The sequence below is a fragment of the Paroedura picta genome, chromosome 3 (assembly GCF_049243985.1).
Source record: "Paroedura picta isolate Pp20150507F chromosome 3, Ppicta_v3.0, whole genome shotgun sequence".
Taxonomy (NCBI): Eukaryota; Metazoa; Chordata; class Lepidosauria; order Squamata; family Gekkonidae; genus Paroedura; species Paroedura picta.
The window spans coordinates 114,314,999-114,338,198 of NC_135371.1; the positions used below are offsets into that span (position 1 = coordinate 114,314,999).

Sequence of the window (23,200 nt, forward strand, 5' to 3'; positions counted from 1 at the left end):
ACAAACAAAACCCCAAACCTAACTAAAATGGCCTTGTACAAACTAAACAAATATAAGAAATCTGTGATGTATCAACATGCTCCCTGGTTTTTCAGAGACTCCAAACTCATAGGGACGATTTCCGCATGGAGGCGTAAAACACTCGCCACCTCCTGCTTTCAAAAGGGTGATAGAAAACTGAGCATTGCTACACTTTTTTGTGATTCCCCTCATCACGGAGCAAACTGGACAAAAACTCATGCCATCTCCTACACAGCCATGGATTGCTGCTGACGTCATGCGGAAGCAGCACTAAAACCTGAGAGCAATGAGAGGCTGTGCAGGGGCAAATTCCTCATGTGGAAATGGTCAGGGGATCTCCAGCTGGTTCTTTTCTTGCTGACCACCAAGTTTGGTTAGGATTGGGTTTAGGAAGTCCAGGTTATGCCCCCCCCCCAAAAAAAAAGAATGTGAAAGTGCTTTTGGGGAAATGGGAGGCACGGACGAAAGTCCATGAAGGACATCATCAGCAATGTGAGTGAAAGGCCAGCTCTGGGGCCTTGCAACCAAAGGGGATCCACCAACCCTCACAAGCCCAATGATGACTCACTGGACACAGTGGTGACTCAAACCTGCTGCCAAACATTCTATATGCACAAAGGATCAGGCAGGCATCACAATAATCCGAAATATTTCTGATCCTCTCCAAGATGCTGCAAAACTCAAAAAAAGAGGGCTGGACTTCAGCTGTGGATTTTTATAGCTTTCAGATCACACAAAGACAAATGGGAGCATTGTAACTGGCAGGCAGTAGTTCCTGTCAGACTAGCAATGGGTAGATATGTATGAATAGGTATGAGTGGTTCTTCAGTAGGACCCATTATGCACAGGGAGTTTAGCGCACATTTGGGGTGGAATGGCGGCAACTAAAATCACCGATAACACATGGTGCCAGCTGCAACCAGCTGCAGCTTCGGTGCATGCCGCCGAAAAAGCTGCTTTCGCAAAACGCGGAAGAAAGCGCAGCTTCCGGGTGACCGGGGCACAACCAGAAGTGGCGCCGGGATCGCCGCGTGCATAATCAGTTACTCTGGGTTTTGCCGCCGTCGTGCCCCGTCCCATGCATAACCAGTGTGCTTCACGTCTTCCCCCTCCGCGTTTTCCATGTGACCCGAAATCGCCGTTTCAGCGGCCGTGCATAATGGGCCAAGAACAGGCTTCTTAGGGAAGTGCTAGATTTCCGTCTTTGGAGGTTTTAAGTAGAGGTTATATGTCATCTGATAGAAATGCTTATGGACAGGCAGATTGTGAGTGGGTGTACAGGAAGGGATGTGTCAGTGTTGGTCTCTTGTGGCTCTTCCTTGCTTACCCAGGGAATTGCTGATTGCCACTGTGGGATGGTAGGCGAGGTTCCTCCAGGCCTTGCTGGATTTTGGAGATTTATGATGGGGGAGATCACTAGGGCATGAATTGGTGTCCCTGTGGGTAGGCAGGTAGTTGTGAGTTCCTGCATTCTGCAGGGGATTGGACTAGATGACTCTGGAGGTCCCTTCCAACTTTATGATTCTATGTGTTTCTGTGTTGTGGGATTCTTTAGTAGAAAGTACTGACATTTAAAAAAAAAGAAATCAGACTTGTGTTCTTCTTTTACAAAGTCAAATTCTTCATAAGAGAAGGAAAGCTAAATTTACTCAACCCTAAGACACACCAGGCAAATATAAATAGCGTGGCTATATCACCTACTTGTTAATGTGTAATTTAAAATGATTTAACAGCAGGCAGTTGCCAACTGGAGAAGAGAAATTTATCATCTGACTTACAGTGTTGACAACTACATGGCAGATTTGGCTACAGAGAGGAAAGTGTTATATAATCCCCCTTTGAGCTATCAGGAATAACAGGGGTAGCATGAGACAGTGACAATGCTGTGAAATCATGCGAGGTTATCCTGAGCTTCCACTTGAGATATGTTATTTTTCAGCTTTCAAGAAGCTGATGAGAACTTTGGCTTTGAAAGTTTGCCCAACTCGTGTATCTTGCCAGCTGACAAAATGAAATGACTTCCTATTATTTGAGCCTCCCTAGAGTGTTTTTTATTATATATTTTTTATTTTCATAAAGATAGAAATATAGAATAGAGACAATGTAAGTTATTAATACAGAGAATAGTAAAATATAGTCTTCGTTTGGAAATATAAGACACCACATTAACTACAAAATGGTATGAACTTGCTCAAAGCTTATAAACTTTTTCACGTTTCCAACACGTTTAAAAAGAGAAGCCTACTTTGTTACCACCTTTCCAACATTTGTTTACATAGTTTTTAACAATTTTAACGGTCATTTTTGGTGTCCCATAACAGTGGTCCCCAACCTTTCTGAGGTTGGGGACCGGCAGGGCATTGGGGCGCGGCCCGTGGCCAGCGCGGGCCATGCCCACACATCGGCCGCGCCCGCGCATCGGGCTGTGCCCACGGGCCGCGCCCGCGCATCGGCCGCACCCGTGGGTCACGCCCACGCATCGGGCCGTACCCGCGGGCCGCGCTCGCGCATCGGGCCGCACCCAAATGAGCGCGGCCGGCCCTGATTCCCTCTCCCCGCCCTCCCGCAGTAAGAAGCTTCCTGGGCCGCAAGCTTGCGGCCTGGGAAGTTTTTTACTGTGGGGGGGGGAGAGGGAGCCGCGGCCCGGCGCCATGGCCTTCGCGGCCCAGCACCGGGCCACGGCCCGCAGGTTGGGGACCACTGTCCCATAACACCTATAAAACAATTTATACTTAACACAGTCTTAGAGCCATCCACATTTCCACCACATTTAGGAGAAGAGGCTTACTTAGTTGTACAGAAGAAAAATATATAAGTTGTTATATAAGTATAAGTTATATAAGTATAAGTTGTTAATACAAAAATGGTAAAATAAAGTCTTCATTGATTACATTTACACCTCCTTGATTAGGTGCCTCCTTTTAGTTATGCTTTAAGTTTAGACTGGGAGTCACTGCAGAGAGATATTTAATAATACAGATTCAGCTTGCATAGGAAATCTAGGACCCCACACTAACTACATAATAGTATAAACTTACAATGAACAGTAAAATATAGTCTTCATCTGTTATACTTAAACCCACTCCATTAGGTGTCTCCTTTTAGTTAAGCTTTAATTTTAGGCTGGAAGGCACTGCGGAGATATATTTAATAATACAAATTCAGCTTACTTAGAAGATCTTAGACCCCACATTAACTGCTTGACACAGTCTAAGAGCCATCCTGACAGATATTTCCAGATTTAAATTAAATGCTTAGCATTAAACATTTCTTATAAAACAATATGAGCTTTGGCCCTGTAACAATACCCTAATAAAAAAGAAGAGAAAGAAGGGGAAAAGCCCCACTTTTTCGTGACATTGCCTTGAAAATGTACAAGAGAATAACGAGAGGATTTCAGTCATTGCTTCTCCTTTCCCTTAATACAGATTCAGCTTACATAGGAGATCTGAGACCCCATGTTGACTACACAATGGTATAGACTTTTGCTCCAAGAAGCCTACTTTGTTACCACATTTTGAACATTTGGTAACATAATTTTTAGTAATTTTTACAGTCCCTTTTAGTGTCACATACATCTATAAAACATTTCATACTTGACACATTCTAAGAGCCATCCTGACAGGTATATTTTCAGATTTGAATTAAATGCTTAACATTAAACATTTTTTGCAGAACAGTATGAGCTTTGGCCCTATGGCAATACACTAATAAAGAAAAAATAAAGGGGGGGGAACCCCGTTTTATATTTCCGGCACTTACGATTATATTGCCTATGTGCCTATAGAAGAAAAGAAAAAAAAGAGAAAAAATTTCAACCACTGCTTCTCCTTTCCCTTTCCCGGTCTTCTTAAGGGGGTCTCATATTGAGGCTTGCTGCATCTTGTTGTTCCCGTAGACTTATGTTCTGTCCAGTTGGCCTTTGGCATAGAAAGGGCAGTTGTACTCTTTCCCGCAGAGTATGCATCGATGAATGTTGAGGCAGTTGTACCTCCTGGACTCCAATATGAATACAATTTTTTCCCCAAAAAGCTCCTTTAAATCGATTACTTTCACTGCAGATCGATATATCTTTTGATTGGTTCTTGTGTACTGTTGCTTTGATATGGCTTTATGTCTTTTTAAGAAGGGTGTCCTTATCTAGGCTGCAAAGCTCTGACATCCCCTTTTCCATCTCCAAAATTTCAAATTTCTCTTCTGCTGATGGTTTTCCACCTTGTTTAGAGCTATCATCAGCCACTGTTATTGATCCATCATTCCTGTTAGAGACTTCTTCCTTGCCATCTTGGATCTCCTTGAAAATATTTTTAAGCAATCCTTCTGTAAATGCTTTCAAATCTTGGGTTTGTTTCTCTATTAGATGAGCCATTCTTTTTAACATAGACATGTTTTAGGCTTGTAAGTCAGCAACCAACCTCAGACAGTTTTGCAAATGGCCAGTAGAGGTCCTACACAGTCCTAAGCGAGAGCAAAAGTCTGTTTTGTCCTCCGATGTTCCTGGCACTGGTATGTGATGTATTGAAGTCAGTAAAACAGATATTCTCGTACTGGAGCAGAATTCTCGCGAGATCCTCTCACCCACGGCTCTTATCTCTTACCTCCGAAAACCAAAACAATTGCAGTAAGAGCTATTGCTAATTAATTTGAGTTGATTTAAGTCCTTCTTCTGCTTAGGAAAGAGAATTAGCGTGCCTCATAACGAGGTGGCTTCAGGCAGAGCAAAAGGAGGAAAAAAGAAATGAAAAAAACGGAGAAATACTTGCAGTCTCTGTGCGTTAATTGATATCTTAGAATTTAGCAGATGTCCTCCCCTCAGTTCACAGTGTTCATTTGCAGTAAATCATAGTGAAGGGTTAAAGCAGATTCTTTAAGAAAGAAAGAAAGAAAAGTCCAAGATAGAATATGGTGGTCGTCCTCTGGACCCGAAACGCTGACAGCCTGTAATCCGGGGAGATATACTCTCTAAAGGATTGGAGACGGCCCCAAGAGTTCCCTAGGACTTCCTCGGTAGAAAGGTGAGGTAGGGTTTGCATACCCCTCCTTTTTTCTGCCAATTGCTTCCACAATTGGCCCCTGTCAGGCTTCAGTGATTGCACTGCAATCCTCTCAGGACGACATCTTGGCCACACCCCTCTAGAGTGTTGTTTTTGACTGTTCATTGCCTGGGTGGTAAGTGACTGCAGCTGATTGGATTAGGTGGTTGATTGTTGTGCAAAGAGGGGAGGGAGTGTTTGCTTGGGGCTGACTGCTGGGTGTGCCTTTGCATTCTAAAAGGCTCCTGCCCACCAGGAGAACAAGCCTTTGGCATGAGCTAAAGGGCTCTTGGCCTGTGGCTCTTCAACTGGCTGTCAAGTTTCTGTAGGTATTCAGGGGAGAGAAGGAAGATACTAGCTACTTCTGCAATGGACCAAAGCAGCATTCCTGGTGATGGAGCTGAGGCATGTTTGTGTTCTTTCCTTAGGGTAACTGCAATTACATTTGCAGTAAGTGTAGGTAGCTCTACTGGAGGAGAATATACAGAAGCTAGAGGCATACCAGTCCACATTAAATTCTATAAAGGAGAGTGAAGAGTTCTTGGACAGAACGCATGAAGCGCTTTAGTGGGAGGAGGGAAAGGCATCTAACCAAATAGAGGAGCACACAAAACTGTAGGACAATAAATGGAGGAAAGTTACAAATAGGTGCAGAAATATGAGTAGGTGTTCTGCCACTTTGAAACTCAGTAATAGATTCCAGAATCTGCCTGTAGATATTGATATAGGACCATAAGAGCAAGGACTATTTCCCGAGCCCCCCAAAGCTCAGAAGATTTTTCACAGACACCTGCAGAAGAGAGGACTAGCTCTTCTGCTCCCCAATATAGGAAGAGGTAGGTGCTAGTAATTGGAGATTCCCTACTGAGAGAGGGGGAGAGGCCAAAGTATTGTCTTGAGAGGCATGCTGTCTACATGATGCACAAATCAAGGATGTCACAGAAAGGCTGGAAAGGCTCATAAAGCCCATGGATCATTATCCCTTCCTCCTGATTCATGTGAGAACAAACACACTGCCCAGTGCAGTGTGGAGCATATTAAAAGAAATTATGTGGCTCTGGGGAAAAGGTGAAGGACCTGGGGGTATTTTGCACAGAACCAAATAAAACAGTTTTTAAAACAACCAGTTTAGACCACTGTATTATACTACAATTGTTGTTCTGCATCGAATATAGTCTGTTGAAAAACTACACTGCAATGCTTTCTGCATGGAACAATTCATAGCCCTGACCCCTGTAGTTTTGCCAATGACATGCTTTGTTCTCTAGTGCAGTCACTGATCTGTATAACCAAGGAGCTTCTCTGCATGACTAATAGGGCATCTGAGCAGGCAGGAGAGAAATGAATTGGCAAAAAGCTTATTTCAGAAACAGTGCTTAAAGCACTGAAGAGGCAGTTCACCATGCAGAGCAAATTCAGTTTTGCAGAGTAAATTCACTCTCCTGTGCAGAGATCAGAAAAACCACAATGTATTTAGTGAGTTTTCATCAGTTTTTCCATCATGCAGAAGAGGCCCTGGGAGCGCAGGTTATGTTTTCAGCTGTTCTCTGTTAATGGCTGTCACTTAGGAAGGGAAAGAAAAATAATGCAAATAAATGACAAGCTACGCCATTGGTATCATTGTGAATGGTTTGGATTTTTGGACCATGGCTTATGCTATTGAGATGAGGCTCTTCTTTTGAGAGATGGTTTGCACCTCACAAAGGTATGAGAATGAGTTTGTGAAGAGCCTTGCGGACCTGATGAGGAGGGCTTTAAACTAAATCCAGTGCAGGAGAGAGAGAAATTCAAAACCTACTTTGATGACAATGTGTATATGGGAACCCTGCAGATTGGCTCTGGGAATGTCACATATGTAGGGAACCATTAATTCAAAAATGAAAACACTGAGACACATGAATGAGGGATTACAATGTCTCTACATTAATGCACAGAGAAACCAAGCAGGAATAACTAGAAGTCCTAATACAGGAAGTGAACTTGGCATTACAGAAACTTGGTGGGATAACACTCATGACTGAAATATTAGAACTGACGGGTACAGCATATTTAAAAGGGACAGAAAAAGAAGGGGGAGGAGTAGCAGTATATGTTAAAATGCGTATACTTGTGAGGAAGTACACATATCTGAGCATGAAAGCTCAGTTGAGAGTCTTTGGGTAAAAATAAAAGGAGTAGGAAATAATAGTGTTATAGTGTTATTATAGTGTTATTATTGTGGGGGGCCTGCTATAGGCCAGGCACGGGACCTGGATGTGATACTCCTAGACTGGATTACAAAGTTCTCAAAAAGGTAGTACATTGTGGTCATGGATGATTTCAGTTACTCAGATATCTATTGGAAGATAAGTTCTTGACTTTCTTGTTGTCCAATAAGTTCTTGACTGTCTCATTTCCCAAAAAGTGGGGTGGGCAACTAGGGGGGTCTATAGTTTTAGAGTCTCTGGGTAACTTCTGACCTGTTAGTTCTGTGTCTATAGCTGGCAAAACTTTAGCACAAATCATGAAACAGCTGGTAGTTGAGTAGCTAGAGCAGATGGCTCTGTTTACTAAGAGTCAGCATGGCTTTCTCAAGAACAAGACATGTCAGATTAATCTTATCTCTCTTTTTTTTTTTTTTTGAGAAAATTACTACCATGCTGGATCAGGGGAATGCTGTGGATATAGTTTATCTCAATTTTAGTAAAGCTTTTGATAAGGTTGCACATGATATTCTTGTTGACAAGTTGGTAAAATGCAGTATGGATTCTATTACTGCTAGGTGGATCGATAACTGGTTGACAGATCGCACCCAAAGGGTGCTTGTTAATCCTCTCCAAGAGGGTGACAAACAAAGTTCCTCAGTGATCTGTCCTGGGCCTCGTGTTGTTTGACATATTCATAAATGATTTGGAGGATATAATAGAGAGGGTGCTTATTAAATTTGCAGATGATACTAAACTGGGAGGGTTTGCATACACAGCAGAAGACAGAATCAGGATAGAAGATGATCTTGACAGGCTGGAAAACTGGGCTAAAATGAATTTCAGTAGTGAAAAATGTCAAGTTATGCATTCAGGTAGGAAAAATCAAATGTATCATTATGGGATTGGGGGGGGGAGACCTGTTTGGCAATAGTATCTGTGAAAAGGATCTAGAGGTCTTAGTAGACCATATACTGAACATGAGTTAGTAGTGTGACTTGGTGGCTAAAAAGGCAAATGGGGCTGTATCAAAAGATGTATAGTGTTCAGATCATGTGTGTTAATGGTATTGCTTTTCTCTGCTCTGGTTAGACCTTATATGAGGAAAGGTTGAGAGAGCTTGGTCTATTTAGCCTGGAGAGAAAATGACTCAGAGGTGTTGGTTTCTGTTGCCCTAGAGAGTCAGACTAGAACCCATGGGATGAAATTAATTCAAAGGAATTTTTGGCTTAAACATCCAGAAGAAGTTCCTGACTGTTAGAGCATTTCCTCAGTGGGACAGGCTTCCCTGGGAGGTGATGGGTTCTACTTCCTTGGAAGTCTTTAAGCAGAGGCTAGAAAGCCACCTCACAGGAAAGCTGATGCTGTGATTTAGGCAGATTGTAAATGGCTGGGCAGAAGGGATTGTGTCTATGCTTGGCTCTTTTGGCTCTTTCTTTCATGCCCAGGGAAATGCTGATTGCCACTTTAGGATTGGGAGGTGAATTTCCTCCAGGCCAGACTAGCCATGGATTCTGTTTTCTTTGGGGGGGGCATCATCTGGACTTAAAATTGGGGTGACTATGGGTGGACAGTTGTGGATTTCCTGTATTCCGCAGGGGTTGGACTAGATGATCCTGGAGGTACCTTCCAACTCTATGATTCTATGATTCTAGAGCACAGAAGGGACATCTCCTTACTGAAATTTCTGGCAATATTCAGCACTCCTAGGATGGGGTGAGAAATTTTAAGGGATTGATCAAAATTTATTTATAATAATTTTTCTTTCTAGTAAAGCTTGTTACAAAAAGTAGAGTTGCCCATCTCAAGCTGGGCCCAGAGATATCCTGGAATTAGAATTGATCTCCAGACTATGGTTTCCTTGGAGAAAATTGAAACTCTTAAAAGTGGACTCTACCACAACATTCCCCACTGAGGCCCATCCCTCTCCAAACTCCCAAACCTCCAAGAATTTTCTGACCTGAAGTTGGCAACCCTATAAAATAGAATTGGTGATCTCATCTAGTTTTGGTTACTATCTTGTAATATCTAAGAAAGTTTACTCTGCATATTTCAGTAGTGATTGCATTTGTGCCCTGGATATTTCTATGTCTATATAGATGCAAATACTGGGGTATCAATAATAAATGCTTAAGCCCTCTCATAGATAAGTTGTTTATACTTTTCTGCACAGATTGATTTGTGTATTGCTTAGTGATACATGCAAAATACTGTTCTGAAATGCATTTATCTTTTTGTTTCAATTGAGGAGCACTTAGAATCACTGCTATCTCTTTCCACTTGGCCATTTCATTTCCATTTTGCTAAATGATTTATTGGAAAGCCCTCCTTGTATTAACTATAAATGTCAGGTAAAGGTTAATTCAATAAATATGGCATAGCAATATGACATGGAACCCTTTAATGTGGCATAAGGATTATTAAACTGTTTATTCTAGGAACAAAAATTGAATTAATCATTATTTAGTATGTTAAATATACAGGCTTAGCTAAACTGATTCTGTAGTACAGGGTGGTAAATCTACACTTGCTGTGGATTTTCTCTTCTGATTAATCAAAGGTAGGTTATATACAAGGTTTAATTTGTACCATCATTCAGTCCTGGCTCTTCAAAGTAATTAAGAAGATGGAAATGCATCTGAGCAAGGGGAGACTATAGGTTTTTGTTGTACAGCTGCAGTTTACCATTATGCATCCTGTATTAGGGGAGCAAAACTTCCGGATACAAGGATGGTTTCCAGACAAGCCTCAACCACAGCACTGCTTATTTCAGAAATGTAAATACAAAGTAAGTAACCATTTCTGCATGGAGGGCTAAAATGCTCATGGCCTTCTGCTTGCAAACATGGTATGGTAAACCTTGCAGCTGTCCTCATAGGGAGACCCCTCCTGTGTTTTCCCTCTGCCCCATTGTGGCTTTTTGCCTCCCAATGACCGTTTATGCACTGGGAACTTCACTGCCCCAGCTCCCATGCAGGAGCACAAATTGGGGGCAGATGAGGTACACCAGGCCAAATGCTCCCCCATGTGGGTGCAGGAAGGGGTGGGGCAACCTGCCATGACTAAAACTCCAGCCTGTAGCATAGACATGAAACCTCCAGTGAGTAAACGGTCGATGAGGCTGCAAGGGATAGCAAAACGAACTTCTCCCCCAATCCTTGGCTTGTCAATTACAGCAAACCACCAATCACAGCACAGCAGTTCTCTCACAGACTGAAACTTTCTTCCCCCTCTCCCCGAGCTCCAAAATCATTTTTAAAGGCACTTTTGTGTTGCTATGTAGTAATGCCACAACAGAGATGCATTTTAATTAAAAAGTAACACTTCTAACATTGCTACGAAGAAACGCCATGATGATACAGCATTCTCCCCCTTTTGGGATTCATGTTTTTATTTTATTTTATTTGTGTTTGGGTGGATTCTTGCGAGGCTAAAAATAGGAAACTGGAGCCCCAAAAATCATTTTGTGCAAACGGAAGGCTTTAAAACAAAGGAGCAGGCATGCCTGGATGATCAGGAGAAAGCCACTTGATCACCCCCTTCCCCTTTCATTCCCCAGCTCCAAAAAACACGAATGGGACTTGTTTTGCTTGCCTGATTCCAAAAAAGGCTGTGGACCCTTTAAATATTTTATTTTACCTTTAACAAAATAGCTTTGTGGTCGTGCTGCAATGCAGACTATGCCATGAAAAAAAAATACTCAGAGCAGGAAATGAGACGGGAAGGCATGTGTGAGGTTGAGACAATGCTGCAGAGACTATTGTACCTTTCTTCCTCCAAATGGGCTTGCCTCTGGTAGCTCTCTGATGGGATACGAGATAAAAGTGCCAAATCCACTTTTTGCATTTTCACACATCCTAAGGTAAATCTGGGCAAAACTCGAGCCAGCCCCTGGACAGCCTTGGGATGCAGGTGTCATCATGTGGTGGGGGCTCTAGAACCCACTAGCAATCAGAAGCTGACCAGGGGCAGATTCCTTGTGCAGAAATGGTCTGTATATTTTTTAACTGTGTTTTGGATCCTCTTTGAAACACAGTAGTAAAGATAGCAAAACGGTAGATGTGAACAAGTAGATACATAGTATGCTTGATCAGGCTCTGAAAAGTGTCTCCACAGCCCAACAAGCTGAGTCACACATAAAATAGTCCACCCAACATTATCAAATGCTTTCTCAGAATCTAAAAAGAGAAAGGCTGTCTGCAGTAGCTGATTTCGAGCAAAGTCCATGGCATTCAATACAAAGAGTATATTGCTTCTCATATATCTCTTTGGCATAAAACCAGATATGGGTGCACCACGTTGCTGATACATTTTCTCAGTCATTCAGCTAAAACCTTGGCAAAAATTTTGTAATCCACATTTAGCTGCAAAATAGGTCTGTAAGTGAGAGTAAATCACAGCCTTCTTTTGGAATAAGGGTTATAGATGCCTGTAACCAGGAATCCAGCAAATTCTTTTCAGGAAGGTCTACCATGTCATTTATAACTCGAAACAATATAGGTGTAATCACATGTGCTAGCTTCTTATAACATGAAGAGGAAAGCCCATCTGGTCTGGGAGCCTTTTGGGATTTCATGACTGCTATAGCATCATTTATTTACTGAGTAGAAACTCTTTGATTCCAAATTTTCCTATGTTATTCTGTAAATTTATGTGTAGGAATATTCCTACAGAAAGAAGAGCTGTCAGCCGGCTGCTTCTTGTCATCTTGATAGATATTTTGGAAAAATTTAACAAAGAAGCTCTGAATATCCGATTCAGTGACATATTCTTTCCCATCGAGTTGCAGCTTACTAATAGCTTGTTTTTGAAAGTTTTTCTGCAACTTATAAGCCAGCCATCTTCCAGGCTTGTCTGCCCACTCAAAATTTTTCTGTTTTAAATAATTGAGCCTTTTCCTTATTCTGTTTCAATGCTGTGTTTTGGATCCTCATTAATTTAATTTGTTTGGCCAATTTCTTAGACTGATTTATCTGATGCCGTGTTTCTAATTGAGCGAGCGAATTTTGAATCTGTAACAGTTCTTTTTCTCTTTTCTTCTTTATTTCCATGTTCATATGTAGTATATTGCCTCTCATAAAGTAGATACATAGAAGATACATAAGGATCCCCCTATTAACAACTATGTTGTTTTCTCTGACCACTGAATGCCTTCCACTGCCATGCAAAAGTGAGAATATCTCATGCTTATAAAATGAATGCTCTTTCTTCCATTTGTTTGATATTTGGAAGAATAGTCCCCTGGGGCCCAAACCAAACGAGTCACTGGTAATGTTTTATTTGTGTTTGTGTTCCACTATGTAAACCAAACAAATGCATTTTTGCAATGGCTGTCTGAATAATAGTGCATAGCCACTAGCCCTGATCAATTGTGCCAAGGAAAGTTAGAAGGGTGTGGCAGTGACTAGTATTTTCCTTAAGGATTTTTTCAGGTAGTTGAAGGGGAAAAAAGCCAGAAATGATTAAAGAGGGTGAACACATAAAATACCTATAATAATGGAGAAAATGTTGGTATCCTGGTATGATCTGAAGATATATGTTCCAAGACTTGGGAACCTTCAGGTTAACTTTCTTGAAGTACTAACTAAGTAACATGGAATTGCCATCTATAACTCACTGTCTCCCACATAACCCATGCTTAAAGTTTTTAAAGTGGTCCAAACTGAAGCTCTTTCTCATAACAGAACATCCCAAGGTGACCACACCAATGTTTAAATATTGTCTTTTCTTAGAAAAACAAACAAACAACCCATTTGGCATCCAAACCAAATTTCCTTTCAACAGCAGGTTTTGCAACAGTTGGATTATCATCCTGATCCATTGTAGCATCTACTGAGCTTCTGAACTGTGGTCTAAAAATGATGTAACAAGAACAGAATATATTCATTCCTTTAAAACAAAAATGTAATGTAAACCATTTCATGGTTTAGAAAAGCAATGTTCTGTGTAATACTCTGCACTATGCATTTCAGTTTTATAGGCCTGTAAATGAACTGTATATTGTATATTAATTATTACTGTGGAGAGAGGAATGATGTCTAGAATTAGTTGTATGAGTTCTTTGTTACATAGATATATTTTTGAGAGTAAGAAAAAGTACTATTAAGTACAGGATGCTGTGCAGTTCATTTCACCTTGTACTATCATAACCATTCACAAATAGATTACTTTGTAGACAAGAAAAAATTCACCCTTTTAAGCCCAGTTCTGGTTGCAAGAATCTAAATATGCATGGAAGTTGCTCACATGCTGATTAAGAACAAACTGTATAGGAAAGAGAACTAGAAGCCTGTCTCCCTGCCCTACCTGGAGGGAGAAAGAGAGCTAACTAATTGTTCTCAGAAGAACAGGGGAAAACCTGAATGAACCAATCAGAGGCAAGAAAGGGAACTATTTGAAATAGGGGGAAGTCATCCCCATATATTCTGAGGGAGCAATTGTTTAAGGGACACTAGCTGAGTGCTCAAGAGCATCTTGTGGCGCAGAGTGGTAAGGCAGCAGACATGCAGTCTGAAAGCTCTGCCCATGAGGCTGGGAGTTCGATCTCAGCAGCCGGCTCAAGGTTGACTCAGCCTTCCATCCATGGCTGATTCCCACTCAGCACTGGCAAAGCAGCTTTTTAAAAGGTGGTATGCATTCAAATCATGGGGACTTGAATGATAACCCTGGAGTTCAGGCAGCAGCCACCATTAGCCCAGCCACCGCCCCCTCTTGTGAAACAGATGCCAGGCAGTAACAGCAATTCTTCACTCAGACAGCTGGACATGTTCCACTCCCCAGGTTGTTTCACAAATATATAGAGGAACCATGGATAAGAATATGGAGTTAACTTGTTGGGGTTCAGTTTCATGAAAGGGAGTCTTTGGCAGGGGGGCCTTTCTCCTTATTGGAGCCCCTGGAATTTTGGGGTCTCCTCAGAGGGTCAGCTGACCCAGCTGGGAAAGCATAGGGGCCCGTTTTGCCAGGCAATCTGAGGTTGGTGCTCTTTGGCTCTTCCACCGAGGTTGCCTCCCATTTAGAGTTAGGACTCCAAGAAGCAAGGGGGTCCATGTTCTCTGCTAGGAATCGGGGTGGATCCCCACGGCACCTCTGAGAGCTGGGGGACTAGACAGCAGCTGGCTGACTTTCAGGTCAGGCTCCCTTTTCATGATTTGCCAACCCTTGTTGTATTAAATAAAGCAGTGGCCATGCTGAAAAGCTAAAAAGAACATCGTGTCACATCTTCCTCCAGCCAGATGATGCTCTCCTGTGAGTCAATAAGCTTGTTTATTATTGCAGTATAAATTTGTCAAAGACCAAACTGTAGACAAATGGAGATATAATCATAGATATCCTATCTTAACAATGGCCAATAAGTACAAAATTGCAAATGTCTGAAAATACATTGCTTTTGAAAAGCCTTATTTTTGCTTTTCATAATACTCTTAATCCTTCTCAAAGTAACAGAGATGGCAAACATTTAACTAATCAAATATATGATTACAAACAGGGAACAAACAAGGACTTGGGGGCATCTCATTTCCCCTTCCTTTATTGTTTTTTCCCCCTTTCCTGGAAGCTCCCCATAGCCTCTTCCTGCTTCGCTCCTTCCTATAAGGACACCTCATTTTCCCACCCCGTATTTTTTTCTCATCCCCTTCCTTAGCAATGCCCATATCTTCACCTGTCCCTGCTTCCTTCTCCTCCTCCCACCAACCAACCTACCTTTTCTGCCCCTCATCTAATGCTATATTTATTATTTATTTCTCATGTGACCCAAATTGGCTTATTCTCTTCTCCTCCATTTTATCTTCATGAAAACTCTCCAAAGTAAATTAGGATGAGTGAGCTTCCATGGCAAAGTAGGGATTCAAACATGGGTCTCCTAGATCCTAACTTGAAACACTAACTACTATGCTGTGTTGGATTTCCTGTCATGGTGCTGTTGAACATTTGCAAACAGACCTAGTTGAATCTTACAAGTTGGGTGATAGTAAATCACCTGATGGTTGTTTATGGGTTTTGCCACAATGAGTCCTCCCTTAGGCCCATTATGCACGGCTGCCGAAACGGCGATTTCGGGTCACATGGAAAAAGCGGAGGGGGAAGACGCGACGCATACCGGTTATACACGGGGCGGGGCGCGACGGCGGCAAAACCCAGAGTAACCGATTATGCACGCGCCGATCCGGGCGCCGCTTCTGGTTGCGCCCCGCTCACCCGGAAGCTGCGCTTTCTTCCGCGTTTCACTGACGCGGCTTTTTCGGCGGCATGCACCGAAGCTGCAGCCAGTTGCAGCCGGCTCCGTGCGTTATCCGTGATTTTAGTCGCCGCCATTCCACCCCGAATGTGCGCTAAAACCCCCGTGCATAATGGGTCTTAATGACCAAAACAACCTGGGAAAGGGCCTCATCTCCTCCCTTTTACTGACAGAAACAAAGGCTGGAAGGTTGGCAATACTGTTCCGGTTGCCTAGCAAAGGCTACTGTGGGCATTCTTTTTTAACCTATAGAAGATTGTTTCTATTATTTGGGGGTATAAACCCCAGGTCTGTGTATGTTTAATTTCAGATTGTTCTGGAAACTTGTTTTATTGGGGGAGGGGGCGGTTTCAGGCTTTTAGGAATATCTGTCTCATCCACTCATGGCTCCAGCCTCTGGATTTAAGTATCCACAAATATGGCCATGTTGAGAATTAAATATATCTTGTTTTCTGCAGCTGCTTGGTAAAGGATGAATATTTGTTCAGAATTGGGACTGTGCATTTGGCTGAGGCCATGAAAATAACACCAAGGAAATGCTGACCTCCCTGTTAAAAAAAAACAGCACTCCATCCATAACACCAATCACCCAACAGAAATAAATTCTCTATTGGAAGGTTTTTAAGGCGGCAGTTTGATATTATAATTTAGCTAATATATATTAATTCTAAAAATGTAAAAACTGTTACCCATGTAACTGAATACTTCTATATTTCTTGTTGTTACTTACTCTGAGACAGTCAGGAAGGGCAGGCTATAAAAATAAAGTTACTATTACTATTTTATCCAGTCTAAATATTTATACGAAAATGTATTCAGGCATCAGGAGTGATATTCAGGTTTCTAGGAATACAGTTACATTACCGGGAAAAATGGTAATATTTAGAAACTAGATTTAAAGACCATTTTATGATGCAATAAAATGGGCGCTAGCCCCACTCCCCGGGGAAGCCCTGGAGGCTCCCCCCGCACAGAAGGCTTTCCCCCTCCCCATTGGAAAAGCCTTCTGAGGGCCCAGGATCGCCATTCCTGGGGGGCGCAGAACGCTTTTGCCTCCCCCCCCCATCGGAAAAGTCTTCTGAGGCCCCGGGGATGGAGATCACTGGCTCGCAGAAGGCTTTTAGGATGGGGGGGGGGAGGCAACATGGCAAGGCTCTTACAGGGCCCAGCAGAAGCCCACCACCCACCTGCCTGACAGCTCAGGGTTTCTGCTCCCAGGGGCTTCCAGTCCCGCCCCCCCCCCCCGGCAGTGACCCGGGGCCTTTTGCCGGCCCCAGGAGCAGCCTCACCACGTTGCAGATACAGTGAGGCTGTTCCTGGGGCCGGGAGAAGGCCCCGACCTACCGCAGGCCCCCCCAGCGGCAAGGGACGCGGGGCGGGAAAGGAGCAGGGATGCCGAGTCCTCCCTAGGTGGAGGAGAGCCCAGGCCGGAGGACTTACTGCACGGTCTGCCTGCTCAGTCTGTGTGGTGAGTGCCCAGCCAGGCCAAGCAAAAGCGCGGCTCCATTAGTGGCTTGGCCCTGGATGGACACTCAGATTGTCCAAGGGGTGGAAACAGTTGGCTCCCTGAGCGCTGCTGTTGTCAGGATTCTTGTGCTCAACTGATCATATATGCAGCCTCCCTCTCCCACACCGGGCCAGCACTCTGATACACTAATAAAGCTGTGACCTTTTTTAAGCCAACCAAATATGTATGTATCATGCTTAGCCCAACATGCCCTCCTGCAAGTCAATGCAATTTTTACAGTAATTTATAAAGGAGTTAATAATTTCCTGTGCCTTCCTTAATAGAATGCTGGTTGAATATAGAATGTGAAAGATGATATTGCTGTTTTGAATTTGTTTCAGTTGATATGCTGGCATTTTGTCTTCTTTTTCTGATTCCATGTACAATTGTTTAGTGCAGACTAGATGAAAATCTGCCTGCTGTGAAGATATTGTATTGACTTCACATTTTAATTTAAGAAAGTTTATGATTATGGTTGGAGGTCAGTTTCAAGCTGTTGTAGATATTTGGCATGTTCCTCTTTTAAAAAAAAATGATGGGTATGCAATTATATGCCTTGTCATGTATACCTGAGAGTATATCAAAGCATTACTGTGTTTATTTTGCCATTATCATTCAGCTCTAAGACACACTTTATGCCTCATAAGGGGGTTACAGTCTGAGGTTTGTTAATGCCTGTTTTGGCCTTACAGGCAACATCAGGGGTCTAAAATCCAAGGCTGCTATTAAATGAAAAGGTCATTATGCTCCAGTTACATGCACAGTTATGTATCATATATTTTACTTTTATCCCACTGATTTTTAAATTAATAAAGCCATTATAAATCCAGTATGCCTGTTTAACTGATTTGTAGATTAGTCTGTTGGGAATGTTAGATCCAAATGTATTTGAAACAGAAGATAAGAACAGACTGAAAATAATCATGCAATGTAACTTTTGCCTATGTGGTGGCATCAACAATTCCATGTTATGTATACTACCGAATTCAATAGACTGCTGTTTAAGACAGTGGTCCCCGCCATTTCTATCTGGTCCTCAAGATCATATTTCTGAAAGGATGGTTGAGTGTACTTTCAATCCTTGCCTGATGGTTTTCCAGTGCCAGCTAAATCTCTTCTCTTTATTATTATGTAGAATAAACAGATGTAAATCACCTGTACTTTTCCAGCAAAGCTTCTCTTCCCCATAGCTTAGAGCCAGTCTGGCTTTTACTCACCCGATACCTTTGAGCTGATGGCCTATTGATATTATTAAAACACTAATATAAGGTAAGACTTTAATATTCACAGTTGTTAACAATATGGATTTAAATATTAATATATATAAGATGAATGACATACTGATGTTAATTTTGTTGGAAATACTGTAGGATTTTTTCACACTGACTAACTTCCACTATTGCTACAATAATCTTATATTGCAGGTATATGTATTTGTAGTAATTCATTGTTTAATTTGACTTATTATGATTACTATGGTATGGATATTAATTTCTTGTTACTATTATTATTATTTTGCACTTTATTTCCCGCCAATCCCCGAAGGTTCGTGGTAGGTTACAAGTGTCAGATAAAAACCCAAGTCCCATTAAAAACCCCTGACATAAAAACCATAAAATACAACAATATCAGCATTATACAATAAAGATTCGGTGGAAACACCATCTCATCCCTAGCAATCCCCAGCAATACCTCTAGGGGGGGAGAGGAGGAGGACATTAATTTGTACATTTTGAATTTAACCACAGAAGAAAAGGTATCGAAAACAGAAATTATATAGAAACAGATTATCTATGTATATAATAATTGTGTTAAAATTGAATATATATTGTTCAAACAAGAATATTGCTTTGGATAGGTTCTTTGTTTTTATGTTGGTATTCTATATGGAACTTACATAGAAGCTTGATGTTGTTACACAAATCACTTCTGCTCCCAGAAACAGAATTAAGTATTTTGGCTCTCTCTGCAGTTCAGCAGTGTGGCATCTCAATAACAACAACAACAACAAATAATAATAATCCTGCTGATGACAGTAATGGCCATAAGGACCCCTCCCCCCCATCCTCACCTACATAATTATTGTAACTGGTAATCAGACTTATGACTAAATGAGTGGGAGTTGTGCAACAGTGCACCATGTGCCTGCACATCACAAATTATAAGCTATATTCTTCCCACAAATGCCATGTCTACCAAGTAAGTTTTCTGCAGACAAGCCTTTCTGAGTCATTAAGTTTTCAAATGGAACTGCTAAAGGATCAGCCATCTCTACATTGAGTAACTGACTGTTCTGCTACAATAGGCTCTTGTAACATTTTTATCTCGCTTAAGGCTAATCAGGGGAAGTGAATAAATCTTAGAAATTACTTTATAGGACATTTAGAGCCCATTTAACAGTACTTTAAGGGGCTGGCAATGACGTTAACAACCTTCCATGTTGCTTAAATGTTTGCAATTTAGAAATGATGCATTTATGGTGTGTTTTAAATCTACATCCAACAATAGCACAATAAATTCACAGACACACACCATGTACAAAAGATAAAAGGCATTATTCAAGCTGCCCTGAGCATCTTCCAAGTTTTTAAAATCAGTTTCCTCCCTCCCTCCGTGATCAGATGCATCAAACATTTTCAGTCTGACTCAAAACCCAGTTAGAGCACGGGGTATCGATTTATTTCAGTTTATAATCTGATTCAGTTTCTGGAACTAAGTGCATTGGATTGTAAAACGTCAGGATGTGTGAGAACACCACCATTACAGTGCAGTATGGCCATCTGTTGCATATGAAATGTGTGCATTGTGGAGCGTTCATACAAGAGGAGTCCAAACTCCTTGCTTGTTTCCTAGGCGTGAGGGATGGTTGCTTCACAAGCACATACAGTTCACACTGACCATTTACGCACTGGAGGTTTCATGCTGGGTTGCAGGCTGGAGTTTTAGTTGTGGCTGGTTGCCCCACCTCTTCCTGCACCCACATGGGTGAGCATTTGGCATGGAACACCTCATCCGTCCGTGATTTGTGCTCCTGCATGGGAGCTGGAGCAATGAAGTTCCCAGTGTGTAAATGGTCACTGATGAAAAAGCAACTTTACAAGCAGTCAATATGAAACAGAGGTGTTTCATGTGGGATAAGCATTTATTGTGTGTCTACACATATCCACTCATGCTCAATTTCTCTATGTCTATCCAGAAGGGGTTCCAGATTGGGAGAAGGGGGGGAGGGATGGAGTCAATTTACATATAATCCAGTGTTCTTATATGTAATGGGCTGGAGAAGCTTACAGAAGGAGTTGCCTGAGAGGATCATTTTCTCCCCTTGCCAGTCCATACTATTGGTCCCCAAAATCTTTTCTGTGGGATAGGATACCCTTGTGAACAAAATACACTAACAGTTCAGGAGCAGGGATAGTTGGGTAAAAGCAAAGGAATTTTGCTCTGTTCCATAAACTTGTTGCATTCCCCATGTTGAGACACATTGCATTTTCTTGGATCATTGACCATAAAGGATTTGGGGGACATACAATGTGCTCCTGGGGAAACATGGGAAAGGGGTGCTTTGCCAACTTCTCCTTCAATCTTTTTCATTTGATTTAAACAATTGCTTAGCCTAATTTAGCCTCTAAGACAGGGGTCCTCAACCCCCTGTCTGCAGCCCGGTACCGAGCCGCAAATGCCATGGTACCGGGCCGCCAGTGGCCATGCTTTCCTCCCCCCCCCCCGCAGCGAGAGGGGGGGAAGAAGCAGGCACGGCCGCCGGCACGCTAGTGACGCAAGCGCGCACGCGTGGAGCTGCCGCGCATGCATGTTTGCGCCCCCTGCTGCCAAAAACGCACACACGCCGCAGCTCTGCTCATGCACGTTAGCACCACCTAGTGGCAAAAACGTGCATGCGCGACAACTGCGCGTGCGTGTTTGCGAGCGGCAGCGGCGGCCGGGCCACCGGCTCTCTCCAACCCTTGGAGGCGGTCCCCGACTACTAGAAGGTTGGGGACCGCTGCTCTAAGATAATAGGCATTGCTTTGAAGTGATAAGATTGAGGCTGGAATTCCACGAGCCAGCTAAGTGCAGGCTCACAGTAATAGCAATGTGCGCCCACAACAAATACTATTTGGGGAAAAGGGATGGGTGGAAAAATAAAATAAGAGAGAATGCAGAGTTCTTTTTAAAAAGGCTTCTGTCTTTGCTGCCTATCTTGACCTGGATCACCCAGAATGGCCAGATCAGCAGACCTCAGAAATTAAGCAGGGTCAGCCCTGGTCAGTATTTGGGTGGGAGACCACCAAGAAAGTCCAACATCATGATTCAGAGGCAGGCAACGGCAAACAACCTCTGAATGCCTCTTGCCTTGAAAAGCCCAAAGGGCTCTTATAAGTCAGCTGTGAATCTTGCTACCTAAAGAAAAGCAAGGCAGCAAGGCCTTTAGGAGAGAAGAAAGGACATAGAAGGGAAAGATAGAATGCTCTTCTCTACATCCTTTTGTGGGTACAGCAATGTACTAAACATTAGAACCAAGGTGGGAATTACATGTAGATTTTGTGTAGTAATGAAATACATGTCTTTTCAGATGTAATGTTCTGTATCAGAATCTGAGTTCATCACTGAGCTCATAAGTCATTTTTCCAGAGTCCAACAGTCTATTGACAGTACCCCACTAGCTGTCTTGAGTATGTGATATCCACAATCTGTTTTATTTTCTAAGACAGCAGGGTTCCACAACAGTTAATGGACCATACTGTAACTGCAAGATGGGTGAATTTCTAGTTCCATTATTCTATGCACAAACAGGCATTTGTTAATTTACTGCCTGCAGTTTATTAGACTAATACATGTAAACTGCTCTCAGCAATAAATTAATGATTAAAGCTTTTAATGATAAGGGATATCATTACACATTGAATGCTAAAAGTAGATCTGGAAAGCATTCTTAGGTAATAGAGTTTATTTAAAAGAGAAACTTCATTAATAGATCTTAATTACTATCATATTAAAGTCTCCAAAACCAATAAATGTCAATGGTGCTGTCCTGTTGGGTTAGGATTTTGTCACATTGCTTTGCTGATGAATGAAACTGAGATTTCCATTCTGTGGAAAACACATGTTCAATTGTAAATGTCAACTAGGTGGTAGCTGGAGATCTGGGATTATACTAGTCTAGGACTTGAATTTCTTCTGCACACTAATTCTGAGGAAGGACAACAGTTAATGCATTGCTACACAATAAGGCTTATTAAGGTACAGCAGATAATATAATGACAACAATAAATATTGGTCATATCAGGTGAATTCCTCAGGTCCATTCCGCACAGCGTTAATGTAGCTGAAGTCTTCCCGTTGTGTAATGCTATTTTATTAACGTTATGCACGATGTCATACGCAATCTGCAACACTCCTGCAAAAAGTGCTTCTATGTAGCGCTTTTTGGGGAATCGTCAAAAGTGAATTCCCCCTAAAAAAACACTTCACTTCTGAGAACAACCTGCAACACATCTGAAACACATTCTCAAAAGAAGAATGTTCCTCCCTAGCTCTCGCCCCCGAGATGCTGAACCGGCAAAAGCAACGAATAAGCGAGGCTTCTCTGGCTGAAGTCCCTCCACAAGCAATTCAGAAGTGCTTAACAGTAAAACAAAGCTCCCTTCTGCAATTGTTTTTAAAGTTCCTGAGCACAATACAGCCCCCTGTTCAACACTGCTCGTAATTTTGGCCAGAAATTGCACCCATCAGAGTAAAGGGATTTTTTTTTTTACTCAAAGAGAATCATAGAATCATAGATTTGGAAGGGGCCATACAGGCCATCTAGTCCAACCCTCTGCTCAATGCAGGATCAGCCCTAAGTATCCTAAAGCATCCAAGAAAAGTGTATATCCAACCTTTGCTTGAAGACTGCCAGTGAGGGGGAGCTCACCACCTCCTTAGGCAGCCTATTCCACTGCTGAACTACTCTGACTGTGAAATTTTTTTTCCTGATATTTAGCCTATATCGTTGTACTTGTAGTTTAAACCCATTACTGCGTGTCCTTTCCTCTGCAGCCAATGGGAACAGCATCCTGCCCTCCTCCAAATGACAACCTTTCAAGTACTTAAAGAGGGCTATCATGTCCCCTCTCAACCTCCTTTTTTCCAGGCTGAACATTCCCAAGTCCCTCAACCTGAGAAAAAATAATTTCAGCAGGTTAATTGCCAATTTTCCTGGTTAAGTAACTTGCTGAAA

The 23,200-nt window shown here is 42.2% G+C and overlaps 1 long non-coding RNA gene across 1 annotated transcript in view; it reads left to right on the plus strand.

Annotated features, from left to right (window-relative positions):
• The window catches only part of LOC143831291 (uncharacterized), a 115,543-nt gene that overhangs the window by 81,986 nt on the left and 10,357 nt on the right, over positions 1-23,200 (plus strand). The window lies entirely within an intron of this gene.